Source organism: Dama dama, chromosome X (assembly GCF_033118175.1).
Source record: "Dama dama isolate Ldn47 chromosome X, ASM3311817v1, whole genome shotgun sequence".
Lineage (NCBI taxonomy): Eukaryota > Metazoa > Chordata > Mammalia > Artiodactyla > Cervidae > Dama > Dama dama.
In genome coordinates, this window is record NC_083714.1 from 36,927,571 (window position 1) to 36,943,654 (window position 16,084).

At 41.3% G+C, this 16,084-nt stretch overlaps 1 protein-coding gene across 2 annotated transcripts in view; it reads right to left on the reverse strand.

The window, feature by feature from the left end:
* Positions 1-16,084, reverse strand: part of PLAC1 (placenta enriched 1) — a 198,620-nt gene that overhangs the window by 34,034 nt on the left and 148,502 nt on the right. The window contains exon 1 of one of the 2 annotated variants that reach the window (XM_061137280.1): positions 4,761-4,811. The exons of the other annotated variant lie outside the window; for it this stretch is intronic. The gene's annotated coding sequence lies outside the window, so the exon portion shown is untranslated. Of the gene's footprint in view, positions 1-4,760; positions 4,812-16,084 lie in introns of those variants that run through there. 2 annotated transcript variants of the gene reach the window in all.

Genomic DNA, 16,084 nt, shown 5'->3' on the forward strand with positions numbered 1-16,084 from the left:
GTCTGAGCCAGAAGACAGGCAGTGGTGTGGTTTGGGAGTAGTCAAGAAGGAGGTAGAGGTTGGGTTGTTTTGTAGGTTGGGTTGGATATAGAACTATTTTTTTACTGAGGTATAATTGACATATAACATTATATTAGTTTCAGGTATACTGCATAGTGGTTCAATATTTGCATACATTGTGGAGTGATCACTGCAATAAGTCTAGTTAACATCTGTCACCATACAAAGTTACAAATGTTTCTTTCTTGTGATGAGAATTTTTAAGATCTACTTTTTAGCAACTTGCAAATATAATAATATGGCTTTATTAATTATAGTGCCCATGCTGTACATCACATTCTCATGACTTATTTATTTTGTAGCTGGAAGTTTGTGCCTTTTTGAAGGTATTTTTTGAAGGAAAAATGGACAGGACTTGTGACTGTTTATGTGGGGGGTGGGGCATGAAAGAGAATAAAAAGCCAGACTTTGGTTCAGATCCTGGGTCACTGGGAGCCAAGCAGAAGACTATATGTTTGATCTTGGACCTGATTAGCTTAAGTTGTTAGCAAAAGATCCAAGCACAACTGCACAGTATTTGGATTATCTGGAACTGAGGGACAAGACTATATTAGAAAAACTCATCTTTCTACCTGAGAGTCTCCAGAAGATGTAGGCCCTAGCTCCAGCTTTGTAGACAAAAAAAAAACTATGTAATCCAAGGCAATTTACAACGCCTCCCTGGGCTTAGATTTCCTCATCTGTAAAGTGGAGTGCATTACTAGATGGTTTTAATGAGATAACATTTGATCAGCAACCAGCACAGTATCTGGGATTTGGAAAGAACTCTGTACTTGTTGGAATATTTTCCTTCTAGCTGTAAAGTTCTAGGATTCTGAGATTTCTTTGAAATGTGAAGAGTACTTACTGTATCTGCCTTCTACAACTGAGTTTTCACTTAGTAGCTTTTTTCCCAGCAGAGCCCACCAGTTTCTATTATGTAAAGGTCAGAATGTGAGGGAGGGAAGGTTGTACATGTTGTGTCTCAATCTTCTCAGACTTGCTAAATTTTGAGCATTTGCAGTTTTCATGCTTGAATCAGAAAAGCCTCCATTTTGGCTGACTCCAGCCCTCCACTCTGGGGAGTACAATGGGCAGGTAGCCATTAGTACACAGGAAGGGAGGGCTTTGTGATATCTTAAAGCTATTGGATTTTATTTATTTCCAGTTTGCTCAACATTTGTTCCACAGATCTGGACAGTTTTAAAATGGGTGGGGATGGGGAGAGAGAAGATGAAACCTAACTAGGCTGAGAGAAAAGGATGAACAGTTTTGCCTTTCCATATCAAACTGAGGCTCTTAATAAAACTCAAAAAGACTTGTAGGCATAATTTTGTTTTTATGAAAACATGACTTTCCACATGGCATCTGAAGGGTAGACTCTGGTTTGAGAAATCGTTTCACATTTTGTGACTAGGATAGCATTTTTTTCTTTCCAATTAAAAAGATATTTTTCAGGTTGTAAAGTAATACAAGCTGATTGTAGAGAATTTGGAAGTTACAAATATTAGAGTATGAAAATAATTCATAATTCTACTACTAGAATCATTGTTAATATTTTATTTATTTCCTTTCTGTCTTCTTTCTTTTTGCATGTGTGCACAGACACACACAGGCAGGAGATCATACTGTATGTTCATCTGTATCCTCCCTTTCTCCACTTAATTTAGGTTGTGAGCATTTTCTAATGTTGTTATAGACTCTCTTAAACATGATTTTAAATAACTACATAGCATTTATAGTATAAATGTTACTACATAAGATTTTATAATATAGACATTGAAGTTTATTTTACTTTTTCTCTATTTTTTTTCACGTTTTCTCTATTTTAAATGATACTACAATGAGTTTCTTAGTATTTATATCTTTTGTGCATTTCTGTTTTTTTTTTTTTAGGGTAAGTCCTTAGAAAGAGAGTCACTGGGTGAAAGGACAAGAATACTGTTAAGGCTTTGGCATATTTTGGCAAATGACCCTGTGAGAAAGTTGTACCAATTTGCATGCCCAGTAGTGTTTGAGAATGCCTGACTCACTACATTGATACAGAATACTTCACCATATGTGTGAATGACAATATTTTGGATCATTTCCATTCAAAAGGCATTTACTGAGCACCTACTATGTGTAGCATACCAGGCTAGGTATGAGACTCACCCCCCATTACGGAGTGTAAGTGCTATGCAGATAACACACATACAAAGATGGTTAAAAACACAAGTAAGTGTAATCACATATAAATCTCTGTGGCCAGGGTTGATATCATTCAGCCTTCAAATAGCTACTTTTTGAGGAAAGACACTGTGCTAGCAAATTTTCAAACAGAATTGCAATCTCATACATGCTTTAAAAAAAAAAAAAAAAAGAAATGCACTAATGTGAACCTTGCAAACAACAGGGGTTGAGTTGTAATCATTTACACTATATTTCCTGATGTAAATTAAGGTCAGAATGGAGAGGAATATGACAAATCCACAAAAAAGCAAAAAACCTATTTGGGTGAAAGGACAATTTCTGCTTTTGTTAATTCCCTTTAGAAAGTTAACCTGTTAGTTATCAGAGAAGGGGGACACAGAACACACAGAAACACACTCCTTCTGGCAGCTGGGGATAATTTGTTAGTCTCCTTTGAAATGTGGCTTTGTGCTCACTGGTGAAGGCAGCTGGAACAGCAAAAGCATGACAGACAAAAGCTGAAACCCACATGAAGAAAGGTCTTTTTCCCCAAAATTACTGCCTGAGTTAGCAACAGTCAGAACAGAAAGTACATGTATATGTTCCCAGCAACAAGCATGTCCAGAGCTAGAGAAGGCCCCGATGCTACAGGAGCTACTGAGAATAGTAGTAGCCCTGAATGGGGCTGCTGGATAGCCTTTAAACAAGCCCTCTCAGCCACATGAAAAATTATACCCTCAAATGTAATCCATTTAAAACAGAGATGAAATGAATGAAAGTATCATGTTTTAAAACCTAGTCAAAAGCGTTTACTATTCTGAAAAGGAAGACCCACTTAATATATAGTGGATACTGTCTAGAGATATAGAAATAGAGGTTTTAGTATATGATTTCAAGTTAAAAGGTAACCAATGGAATTCACTAAAAATAATACTATCCAACTGGAAACAATGCAAATGTCTTGCAACTGGTGAATGAGTACACTGGTACATTCAAGTGATGGAATACTACTCAGCAAGAAAAACAATGAACTACTGAGACATAAATCTCAAAATAATTAAAACGAGTGAAAGAAGCAGTGTAAAAAGATCACATATTTCTATGACATTCTGGAAAAGGCAAAAGTATAGGAACATAAAACAGATCAGTGGTTACCAGGGGTTGGGAGTGAAGGATAGGTTTGATTACAAAGGGCAGCATAAGGAAGTTTTGGGGGGTGATATATATTGATTGTGATGGTAGTTATATGACTTTTTGTATTTGTCTAAACTCATAGAACTGTATAACCCAAATAGGAAATTGTAGTGAATACTATTTTAAAAGGTGAATTTAAAAACCTCATAAAGATAATACTATCAAACATGGGGAGGTGGAGAAAGAAAGGCGGTTGAGAGTAATGCTAAGTGAGCTAAATTCATAGCTTTTACAGCAAGGAGTCAATAGATAAGGCTCCAACTGGATAAATTAAGAAGTAGGAGTAGAGACATATTTAGAAATATTGAAATAACCACCAGATGAATTGAAAATAGAATCTCTTAAAAATGGTTGCTTCTGAGGAGCGATACTAGGGGTAGGGCAGAAAACTTTTTTTTTTTTAATTACAAGCATTCTTATATTACTTGATTTTTAAAAATCATTCTCATGTATTACTTTGATTTAGAAATAAAGACAGTGGAAAATGCACTGGACTGGGAATCATGAAACCTAAATTCTAACCTTCAGTCTGCACTAATTGAGCAACTCCCTTCTCTCTGAGTCTTGGTTTCTATTGATATATCCATAATATAAAGAGGTTGAACTAGATGACCTTTAAGATCCCTTTCGGACCTAAAAGAATTTATAACATCAGATGACTGGCATACCTACAACAATTCTTTATTGAACCCAAAGCTAAGAAACAGACATTCTTATTTTTAAACCTGGAACGGACTCAGTCATCAAATTAAAGACTCTTTTTAACCACTGAAGAAACCAAGACACAGATTTGTTAAAAGACCCACCTGGAATGACAGTTAATTGGCACAGAGCTAGGACTGGAGCTTAGGTCTCCACCCGAACTCTTGCCATTGCACCACCCAGCTTCTACTGGGTCTAATGGAATTATTCCCAGGCACCAAGGCTGGGAGAAATTCCCAGAGATGACACCAGACATGAAACTCATATGCTTACATGGTTCCACTGGCCTGGGAAATGAGTCAGAATTTTGGAAGTGGTCCCTGACATAAGCATGGATGATGCAGTACCATAGGCATCCCCAAGTTGATTAAGGCTATGTTAGAGCCCAATCTGAGGACTCCACTTACTAATAACTGGAGAATCGACCACCTTAGACAGCTCCTGCCAGCCCACTCACTTTCTTTTTTGTGCGATAGGAATCCCACCACTCAGAAATACCACCCTTTTCATTCTGATTTAAAACAATATTTTTCTCATCGGTCTTTTATCTCTACAGCCTCTAAGCGCATAACATATTTCACCGAAATCTATGAAGTTTGATAGATACGTCCACTTGGAAACATATATCAGCCATCATCAAATTAAAACGATACCTGGGTATGGTTTAGCAATCCTCCTAGAAAGCGAGTTGAAACAGATCCCAGACTTTGACCACACCACCTCCTTAGGAAAGACCTTCCACGTTGGCTAGCAAGCTAGCTGTGAGCATGTGCGTTGTGCCAAGTGTCTTGCCCACCCGCCCCCCCTTCGCCTGAGCCTGAAGGCTCACTGGCCCCTCATCGCACAAGGTCTGAGATTTAGAGAATAAGGACACCATTATGTGGGGCTATCATTCTTCTCCGGTGGAAACAACGCTGCCCTTTGTAAGCTCCCAGCAAACTTCAAAGGGTGTGGCTATCTCTCTGTGCTCCCAGGGAAGCCTCCTTGGGAAACATCGCTCACAGTGTCCTTCTAGTACTAGAATCTTCTTCAGCTGATAAGTGAGTTACAGAAGGAATTTTTAGACTACTCCCCCAGAGCCCGTTGGTGCTCTGTCTACCTTAGAAACAAGATTGTATTTTTTTTAGTCTTCCTCCCTTGGAAAACACTTGTTTGCCAACTTTTGTGCCCCCCTCCACTCCTGAATCAGGGCTCCCACTCAAGCCTGGCTGTCTGCCCAGTTCTGAATCTTGCCTTACCTACTGCCTGGCGTTTACTTCACAACAGCTGGCCCAGGGATCTCGAGTACTTAGCCTCAGCTGCCAGCTTAGGGAAGGAGAGGCCCCTGGAGTTGAGCCTGTGACAAAGACAGCACTTGTTCCCACACCAGTATTCTCAATGTCAACAGCAGTGACAGGCTTGGTGAGAACTCCACAAGCCCAGGGATGTTTAGACATCCAGCTTTCAGACTGGCTTCGACTCTCCCCACAATGCTCTGAGGTGACTAGAGACCAGTAAAAAGATTCTCATTTTACAGTGTGGAAAGGCAAACACCTGGACACTAGGGATTTACCCAAGGGAACGATGATCATAGTGTTCAAAACAAAAACCAGGATACCTGGTAATGACAAACACTGGTTTCTGTGATTTGCCAATTTGTTGACGTGAAAAGTGCTGTAACCTGGCTTGCTTGTCATTAAGTGAGATTGTGGTGGTGCCACCCAAAGTGATGGATGATGGAAAGGAGGTTGATGTGAGAGTTCATGCCCTGTGGCGGGATGGCAAAGAGAGGCTCTATCCAAGACCATCTCTCCCGGGGCACTGCATGGCATTCCTGCCTTCCTTCCACCAACAAATGTTGACTGTAGTGGAAACATGGAATCTTAACCACCTGAGCACCAGGGAAGTCCCAATATGTGTGTGTGTATATACTGTGTATATACTGTGTGTATATATTTATATACACATACATACATACATACATATATATACATATATCTTCTGGTGGCACAACCAGTAAAGAATTTGCCTGCAGTGCAGGAGACCTGGGTTCAATCCTGGGGTCGGGAAGATCCCCTGGAAAAGGAAATGGCAACCCACTCTGGTATTCTTGCCTGGAGAAATCCCATGGACAGAGGAGCCTGTTGAGTTACAGTCCATGGGGTCTCAAAGAGTTGGACATGACTGAGCAACTAACTTTTTTCTTTCTTTCTCTAGTTTTGTAATGATATCCTTGCATATCTAGAAAACCTGGGATGTGAGTGAATTATAATTTTACATCAAAAGTTAATGAGAGTTCAGTAGGGTAGTTAAATGTACAGTGAACATGTAGAAATAAAAAACTTCCTTATATACCAGCAATAACCAGTTAGAAAATATGCAAAAAAGATACAAGTCATAATAAGAGGTGTGCATGGGAATATTACCCAATACAAAGAGCTGGGCGTCTCCTCTAAACAATTCTAGGACACCCGGGCCTAGAAGCAGTGCCATGGTGCCAGTTTCCCAGGCCTATTGGCCTCTGGCCTTGGCCTTGGCCTTGGCCTTCTCCCTCTCAAGGCTCAAGCCCAGTTCAGGGACTGCCTGTCCAGCTCCAGGTGGTCCTATCAACTTCCTTGTTCTCTCCCCAGTCAAGATACAATTGCTCCCATAGCAGACTAGTTTGCACAAATGGTTCCCAGCCTCTCTCATAGACAACTTTATGTATCTTTCTCCTCCCAAAGCCACTTTCGCTTCTTGAAGTGAAGTGAAGTGAAATGAAGTGAAGTCCCTCAGTCGTGTCTGACTCTTTGGGACCCCATGGACTGTAGCCTATTGTGCTCCTCCATCCATGGGATTTTCCAGGCAAGAGTACTGGAGTGGGTTGCCATTTCCTTCTCCATTGCTTCTTGAACCACATATTAATTCTCTTAAAGAGTACCTGCTTGAAATTTGCAGGGAGGAGAATTCTGAGCAATTTTCCCAGGGAAGATTTGTTTGGTCATTAAGATTGTGGGTTCAAGTATGGAGATTCCTTTAAAAAAAACTAGGAATAAAAGTACCATATGATTCAACAATCTCACTACTAGGCAAATACCCCAAGGAAACCATAATTGAAAAGGACACACATACCCCAATGTTCATCGCAGCACTACTTACAAAAGCTAGGACATGAAAACAACCTAGACGTCCATTGACAGATTTGTGCTACATATACACGATGGAATATTACTCAGCCATGAAAAGGAACATATTTGAGTCAGTTGTAGTGAGTTAGATGAACTTGATGCTGCTGCTGCTGCTAAGTCACTTCAGTTGTGTCCTACTCTGTGTGACCCCATAGATGGCAGCCCATCAGGCTCCCCCGTTCCTGGGATTCTCCAGGCAAGAACACTCGAGTGGGTTGCCATTTCCTTCTCCAATGCATGAAAGTGAAAAGTGAAAGTGAAGTCGCTCAGTTGTGTCCTACTCTTAGCGACTCCATGGACCGCAGCCCACCAGGCTCCTCCATCCATGGGATTTTCCAGGCAAGAGTACTGGAGTGGGGTGCCATTGCCTTCTCTGTAGATGAACTTAGAGCTTATTATAGAGTGAAGTAAGTCAGAAAGAGAAAAACAAATATCATATATTAACACATATAAATGGAATCTAGAAAGACGGTACTGAAGATCCTATTTGCAAGGCAGCAAAGGAGATGACATAAATAACAGACTTTTGGACACAGTGGGGGAAGGAGAGGGTGGGATGAATTGAGACACTAGCATTGAAACATATATATTACCATATGTAAAATAGATAGCAGGAATTTGCTATACAACACAGGGAACCCAAATCTGGTGCTCTGTGACAACTTAGAGGGGTGGGATGGGATGGGAGGTGGAAGGGAGTTTCATGAGGGAGGGGACATATGTACACATATGGCTGATTCATATTAATGTATGGTAGAAACCAGCACAATATTGTAAAGCTATTACTCTTCAATTAAAAATAATATAAATAAAGCCAATTAGATCTTCAAAAATAAAAGAAAAGATTACAGGTACAAATCCCACCTCTCCACATACTAGGAGCCTTTAGTCAAATCCCTTCAGCTCTCTATCACTTTCCTCATCTACAAAATGGAGGATAAGTGATCCTAAAAGTGATCTTCACTTTTAGGGATATGGTGAAGCTTAAATGAGTTTATGTATGTAAAGGGTTTAGTAGAGTCAGGCACATGGGAAGATCACAATATATGGGAGCTGCTGTCACCACTAAAACAAGAATAGTTTGTCAACAACGAAAATCAAAGGTTTCATCTCTTGTAAGCTACAGACTGCTAGCAGCAATTAAATAGGGTTTCCAGACCCCTAGAGAAGAAAATGGCAACCCACAGCAATATTCTTACCTGGGAAATCCCATGGACAGAGAAGTGTGGTGGGCTACAGTCCAAGAGGTCGCAAAAAGAGTCAGACACAAATTAGCGACTAACCAACAACAAACAAGACTCCTATCTTCCATCCAAGAAAGTTTCAAAAATATCAGTGTTAGTTTCAGCCTGGGACCCCCAAACACAACTGCCTAGGACCACTCAGAGTACACAGGCTCAGATATTAAACTAAGGACTTACCACCTAAATGGGCAGACAGAAGTCACCCACAGGAAACAACCAGTTTCAGTGAGAACCAGTGACAAACTCTCAGGCGCATGCATATAAGGAAACATATCTATATAGAAACACACATAAGGAAATACATGATCTCCCCACAATGCTCCCTAAGCCCTCAGGCTACAGGGCTCTATTTATCCAGCAAAGGTAATTCAGACACCACAAAGTCATTTTTATATTCCTTTAAAGTTTGTAAAAACAAGATTCTCTTCTTCCCTTAATCATGAATGTATGGCACCTTCACCTACCCCGCTGAGGAGCTGAACCCGGAATGAATCCAGTCACTGTCGGCAGCCTTGATCAAGTGCACGGTTCCTGCCCTCTGGGGGTTTCTGGAGCTGATCCAGGCTTGGCCTCTCAGGCACGCAAGGCAGGTAGAAGCAGTGCTTCAGAGCTCCAGCCAACGTGATGCTTGGAGGGGTCAACACTCACCACTCCTCACCCAGTGTCCAGAGCAGGAGTGAAGAACTGCTTCACACCCCTGGGTTTTCTCAACCGAGGGAAGTGTTCAAATCTGAAGAAAATCTCAGGACAACCCAGGGAACTGAATCCCGAGCCCCCTTTGCAGACCTTGCTTCTGTACCTTTCACACTGAAATGTCAACAAAATTGTTTCACCGCTGGACTAGGGCCTTGACCAATCTCTGCAGGCTGACAGAGGTGTCTTTCCATCAGAGAAGTTTCACAAGACCTGTTACATTAAGTATTAATAGAAACCTGGGCAAAGGCTGAAGAGGGGGACTGCCTAGGGGTTTTGTCACTCTACCCTCCAAAGCCTCTCAGGACACAGGGTGCTACCCTGCACATAACCTAAGGGAGTTACATTCCTTCCCTTTGCTTTTCTTTACCCCTTCCTTCCTTCCTCCTTCCCTCCCTCCTTCTCTTTCTTTCTTTTGATAGCGTGCAATTTAGCTAACTTCTCTAAAATTTCATTTCCCTCATATCTGAAATGCGGAGAATACCTCAAAAGACTGTTGTGAAGATAAAACAGGATAATGACTTTAAATTGTTTAGTAATATGTTGTACTTAGCAAGCCTTCAATACACATTGACTACTATTATTATTACTGGTTAATCCTCATATATTTCATCTCAGTAAATTACCATAGCTTAGTATTAATTTCAGAAAGTGTAAGTTTTATACAGTTCCCATGTATCACAAGAAAAGACAACTGGAAACATTTGGCTTTTTTTTTCTCCTCCCCCACATTTTTTTTTTTTTTTTTTTTACTTTTTAAAGCTATTTAAACAAACATTTTCAATAGAATTTCTGAATTGGTTCATCCTACATTCAAAAAGGCACTTCAGGGAGGGTCTAAGTCAAGGCGCTCTCTGCATGTCCTTTGGTAAAGAATCATTTCGCAACATGACAAATCACCTCTTGGTTTCTCTCTTTCGCAAGTGATTTTGCTGATTGTCTTAAAGCCAGGCAGCCACGTGCTCCTGCATGAAGGAGGCATGCTGACGAAATATAACTTTCTCATGCCAGAGAAGTATAAAGACCCCAAATCAGTTTGCTCCATACAGAGAGGAAAGTCTTTGCGCTCCTCTAGGTAAAGGCTCCAGAAACTAGCACACTCTCCCTTGCATCGTTCACCTTCCTGGGTTTCTGTGGCTTTATCCCAGCCCAGACTCTAACCATTTAAGTTTGGATTCTCATTCCTGGCTCCCAGCTGGACACTTTGACTCCATTCCCTCATTTTGCCCCTCTGCTGCCACAGTTAGCTGCTCTGGATGCCTTCTGTTTTCATTTGGGCAGCTGGGTGTGGTCTCCAGAACCTCTTTACCCAAAACTCTTTTCAAAGCAGCACCCTGGCTCATCACCATGTTTGAGCTCCTCCCTTCTCCTGCAGGCTCTTCCCAGCTTCTCAGCTCTTGCTTATCTGCCTCCCAGCCTTTACTTCTTCCCTCTGCCTCTCTGAACAGCCCCAAACCTGCCTCCTTGAGGAAGGCTTTCTGGTGTCCTGCAACTGACTTAGGACTTCCTGTCTTTAAAGACTTACTGCCCTCAATTGGATGAGAGCATCCAGTGTTCAGTTAGACTCCCTTGTGTTTTTTCCTTTTATCGAATTCTAGACACCCCAATGTAGGTAAGCCTTTCCACATGCCCAGCTCTGTGCTATACTCATTTATAGACTCAATACTCACAAACTAATACTCATCACCATTTCTTGCTAACACACTCCTTTTTGTTTGTTTGTTTTGTGCAAAACACTGCATTTTGACCAAGTCCTCAAAACTCCCAGACTTGCTTATATTATTGCTGTAATAAACGGCATCTCCAACATCTGTCCTTCTGACCTCATTCAGATGTCTTGAGGCTCAGATAGGAAGAAGGGTGGGAAAACCCTGTGGACACTATGATTGCTGCTGGGCCAAAGCTCTGAATGAAGGTTTTGAGCTGATTTGACTGAAACTGAACCAATTGCTCCAGCCTCCTATACTCACTGCCTGAATCTCTACATAGAACTCCATTCAATAATCAAATGTGGTATCAGGGCTCCTCAGCAGCTTTTGGCAGAGGACAAGTGCTGAACAGGCCAAACCCTATATTTTGACAAGATGACAATGGTACAATGGGTTTTGTTTCTATGCTCCTGATTGGGTCACTGAGCATGGCCCCAGGCAGCAAGGTGGGCCCTAGAGTGATCCATGTCCTCATGTCCTCCAAAAAGAGCTTTAGATCTTCATAAAGACTTGAAGATCCAAACAACAACAACACTCAATTGCAGATATGACTGGTGATAGAAGTCCAATGCTGTAAAGAGCAATATTGCATAGGAACCTGGAATGTTAGGTCCATGAAACAAGGCAAATTGGAAATGGTCAAACAGGAGATGGCAAGAGTGAACATCGACATTCTAGGAAACATCAAACTAAGATGGACTGGAATGGGTGAATTTAACTCAGATGACCATTATATCTACTACTGTTGGCAAGAATCCCTTAGAAGAAATGGAGTATCCATCATCTTCAACAAGAGTCCGAAATGCAGTACTTGGAAGCAATCTCAAAAAATGAAAGAATGATCTCTGTTTCCAAGGAAAACCATTCAATATCACAGTAATCCAAGACTATGCCCCAAACAGAAATGCTGAAGAAGCTGAAGCTGAACGGTTCTTTGAAGACCTACAAGACTTTCTAGAACTAACACCCCCAAAAATGTCCTTTTCATTATAGGGGACTGGAATGAAAAAGCAGGAAGTCAAGAAACACCTGGAGTAACAGGCAAATTTGGCCTTGGAGTACAGAATGAAGCAGGGCAAAGGCTCATAGAGTTCTGCCAAGAGAACACACTGGTCATAGCAAACACCTTCTTCCAACAACACACGAGACGCTTCTACACATGGACATCACCAGATGGTCAACACCGAAATCAGATTGATTATATTCTTTGTAGCCATAGATGGAGAAGCTCTATACAGTCAGCAAAAACAAGGCCGGGAGCTGACTGTGGCTCAGATCATGAACTCCTTATTGCCAAATTCAGACTTAAATTGAAGAAAGTGGGGAAAACCACTAGACCATTCAGGTATGACCTAAATCAAATCCCTTATGACTATACAGTGGAAGTGAGAAGTAGATTTAAGGGACTAGATCTGATAGACAGAGTGCCTGATGAACTATGGACGGAGGTTCGTGACATTGTACAGGAGACAGGGAGCAAGATCATCCCCAAGAAAAAGAAATGCAAGAAAGCAAAATGGCTGTCTGAGGAGGCCTTACAAATAGCTGTGAAGAGGAGAGAAGTGAAAGGCAAAGGAAAAAAGGAAAGATATACCCATTTGGATGCAGAGTTCCAAAGAATAGCAAGGAGAGATAAGAAAGCCTTCCTCAGTGATCAGTGCAAAGAAATAGAGAAAAACAATAGAGTGGGAAAGACTAGAGATCTCTTCAAGAAAATTAGACATACCAAGGGAACATTTCATGCAAAGACGGGCTCAATAAAGGACAGAAATGGTAGGGACCTAACAGAAGTAGAAGATATTAAGAAGAGGTGACAAGAATACACAGAAGAACTATACAAAAAAGATCTTAATGATCCAGATAATCATGATGGTGTGTTCACTCACCTAGAGCCCGACATCCTAGAATTCGAAGTCAAGTGGGCCTTAGGAAGCATCATTATGAACAAAGCTCGTGGACGTGATGGAATTCCAGTTCAACTCTTTCAAATCCTAAGAGGATATCCTATAAAAGTGCTGCACTCAAAATGCCAGCAAATTTGGAAAACTCAGCAATGGCCACAGGACTGGAAAAGGTCAGTTTTCATTCCAATCCCAAAGAAAGGCAATGTCAAATAATGCTCAAACTACCGCGCAACTGCACTCATCTCACATGCTAGCAAAATAATGCTCAAAATTCTCCAAGCCAGGCTTAAACAGTACATGAACCATGAATTTCCAGATGCTCAAGCTAGATTTAGGAAAGGCAGAGGAACCACAGATCAAATTGCCAACATCTGTTAGATCATCAAAAAAGCAAGAAAGATCCAGAAAAACATCTACTTCTGCTTTAATGACTATGCCAAAGACTTTAACTGTGTGGATCACAACAAACTGTGGAAAATTCTGAAAGAGATGGGAATACCAGACCACCTTACCTACCTTATGAGAGATCTGTATGCAGATCAGAAATCAATAGTTAGAACTGGACATGGAACAACAGACTGATTCCAAATTGAGAATGTACGTCAAGGCTGTATATTGTCACCCTGCTTATTTAACTTATATGCAGAATACATCATGAGAAATGCTGGGCTGGATGAAGCACAAACTGGAATCAAGATTGCTGGGAGAAATATCTATAACCTCAGATATATGCAGATGACTCCACCCTTATGGCAGAAAGCAAAGAAGAACTAAAGAGCCTCTTGATGAAAGTGAAAGAGGAGAGTGAGAAAACTGGCTTAAAAGTCAATATTCATAAAACTAAGATCATGGCATCCAGTCCCATCACTTCATGGGAAATAGATGGGGAAGAAATGGAAACAGTGAGAGACTTTATTTTTTTGGGCTTCAAAATCACTGCAGATGGTGCTTGCAGCCATGAAATTAGAAGACGCTTGCTCCTTGGAAGAAAAGCTATGACCAACCTAGACAGCATATTAAAAAGCAGAGACATTACTTTGTCAAGAAAGGTCCGTCTAGTCAAAGCTATGGTTTTTCCAGTAGTCATGTATGGATGTGAGAGTTGGACTGTAAAGAAAGCTGAGCACTGAAGAATTGATGCTTTTGAACTGTGGTGTTGGAGAAGACTCTTGAGAGTCCCTTGGACTGACAGGAGATCCAACCAGTCCATCCTAAAGGAAATCAGTCCTGACTATTTATTGGAAGGACTGATGTTGAAGCTGAAATTCCAATTCTTTGGCCACCTGATGCGAAGAACTGAGTCATTAGGAAAGATCCTGATGCTGGGAAAGATTGAAGGTGGGAGGAGAAGGGGTGAGCAGAGGATAAGATGGTTGGATGGCACCACGGACTCAATGCACATGAGATTGAGTAAACTCCGGGAGTTGGTGATGGTCAGGGAGGCCTGGCGTGCTGCAGCCCATGGGGTCGCAAAGAGTCAGACACGACTGAGCGACTGAACTGAACTGGTCTGCAAGACTTGGTCTTCTGGCATAGATACTGTTGGCATCGTTATTTATTAAGTATTTACTATATGTCAAGCACATTACATCACTTACAGTCCTCAGGCAACCATGATACTACCCCCATCTGTTGGGTGAGGAAACTGAGGCTCAGATAGATTAAGTGACTTGCTCACAATCAGAACTATCAGCCTCCAAAGTTCAAAATGTGAAGCACACATGCCTGCCTTATAGGCTGCACTCTGGGACTGAGAACTGAAGACAAGTACTGGGTGGGCCAAAAAGTTCATTCAGGTCTTTTGTACCATCTTATGGAGAAACTCAAATGAAATTTTTAGCCCACTCAATGACTGGAAATGTTATCAGGTACCTTATTCCAGTCTACAAAAAGCACCACTCACATCCTATTAGTGTGGCCATTACCGTGCAAATAGGTCAGGGAGAAGATTAAAGCATGGCAGCATGTCCCATGGGTGCTCATCCTTCAGAGGTCACACAAGGGAAGAGAATCTGACCATGGACACTGACATAGATGAAGTCACTTTCCTAATAAATTACAGTTGAAGTTGCATGATTCATAACACAATTACATTTCCACTTTCCTCTAAGCCCATCATTCTTAACCTTTTTGAGGGTAGAGCCCTTTGAGAATCTGAGAAAAACTTCTCTTCTCAGAAATATATATAAACACAAATATACAATTTTGCAGATAGTTTCAGAAAAATCCATGCAACTTTCTCTATCTCCTTCGAGAACTACAGACCCCAAGTTAAAAACTCCTGCTTTAAGCAAACCTAATTCTATATTTTAAATAGTGATAAATTCAGAAACAGTGATTCTTTTAAATCACAAACCAACCTAGGGCACAATAACCAGGATGTGCTTTGTGAAAATTTTGTTTTCATATAACATTTTAGGAACATGACTGATGGCCTCCATGAGGTGCATTTGCAATCAACATCTCTGTGTTCCCATAGAAATGCAGTTAGAAACATCAGTGGCACAGACAGCCATCATTAGAACTGGCCAGAACCCAGAGCTAGAAACTACATAGAGTCGTATGGAAGCTGGGCAGCCACTCAGCAGAGAGAAGTGTCTTCATCAGATGGGGATTGGACTCATTACCTGAATAGCCCCATTCAGGATATGTCAAAGGTTCTAAGACCCACATAAACCTGGAGAAGTTTCAGACCACAAGTCCACTCCCGCTCAGCTGCTAATGGCTTCGTGAGAGGTACCTGATGGGGGTGAATTAAGTATATATTGGCTCGCTCACCTGAAGCCAGAGTCAACCTCCTTACACTGGCCCAAGTTGTTGCAAATAGCAACCGTTAGTTCCCTGCCAACCAGAGGCCCCATTGTTCTTTTACAAAAATATCAGATAATCCCAGCCCAAGTCATTCCAAGGCCATTTCCCCCTGGCTTCTTGTGTTTTGAGTGGACAGGTCTTAACTGTGATCTTGAATATCATTGTTAGTCATGGACTGATATTTCTTCTTCTGCACCCACCTCCAGGGTTTGAGCCCTCATACAAAGTGTGCTTAGTTACAAGGCATTGATCCAGTAGCACTTTCTCCTTTAAAAACCCTTTCTTTGAAAATAAGAGGGTGTGTAGTATTGGGCTGGCCAAAAACTTTGTTTGGGTTTTCCATGTGCCTATGAAAAAAAAAAATCCAAATGAACTTTTTGGCCAGCCCAATGTTTGAAGGTGCACTAGATCTGGAGCCTAGTTTCTTCATGTATTCCTTCCCACCTCTCTGAGCCTCACCTCCCTCTATC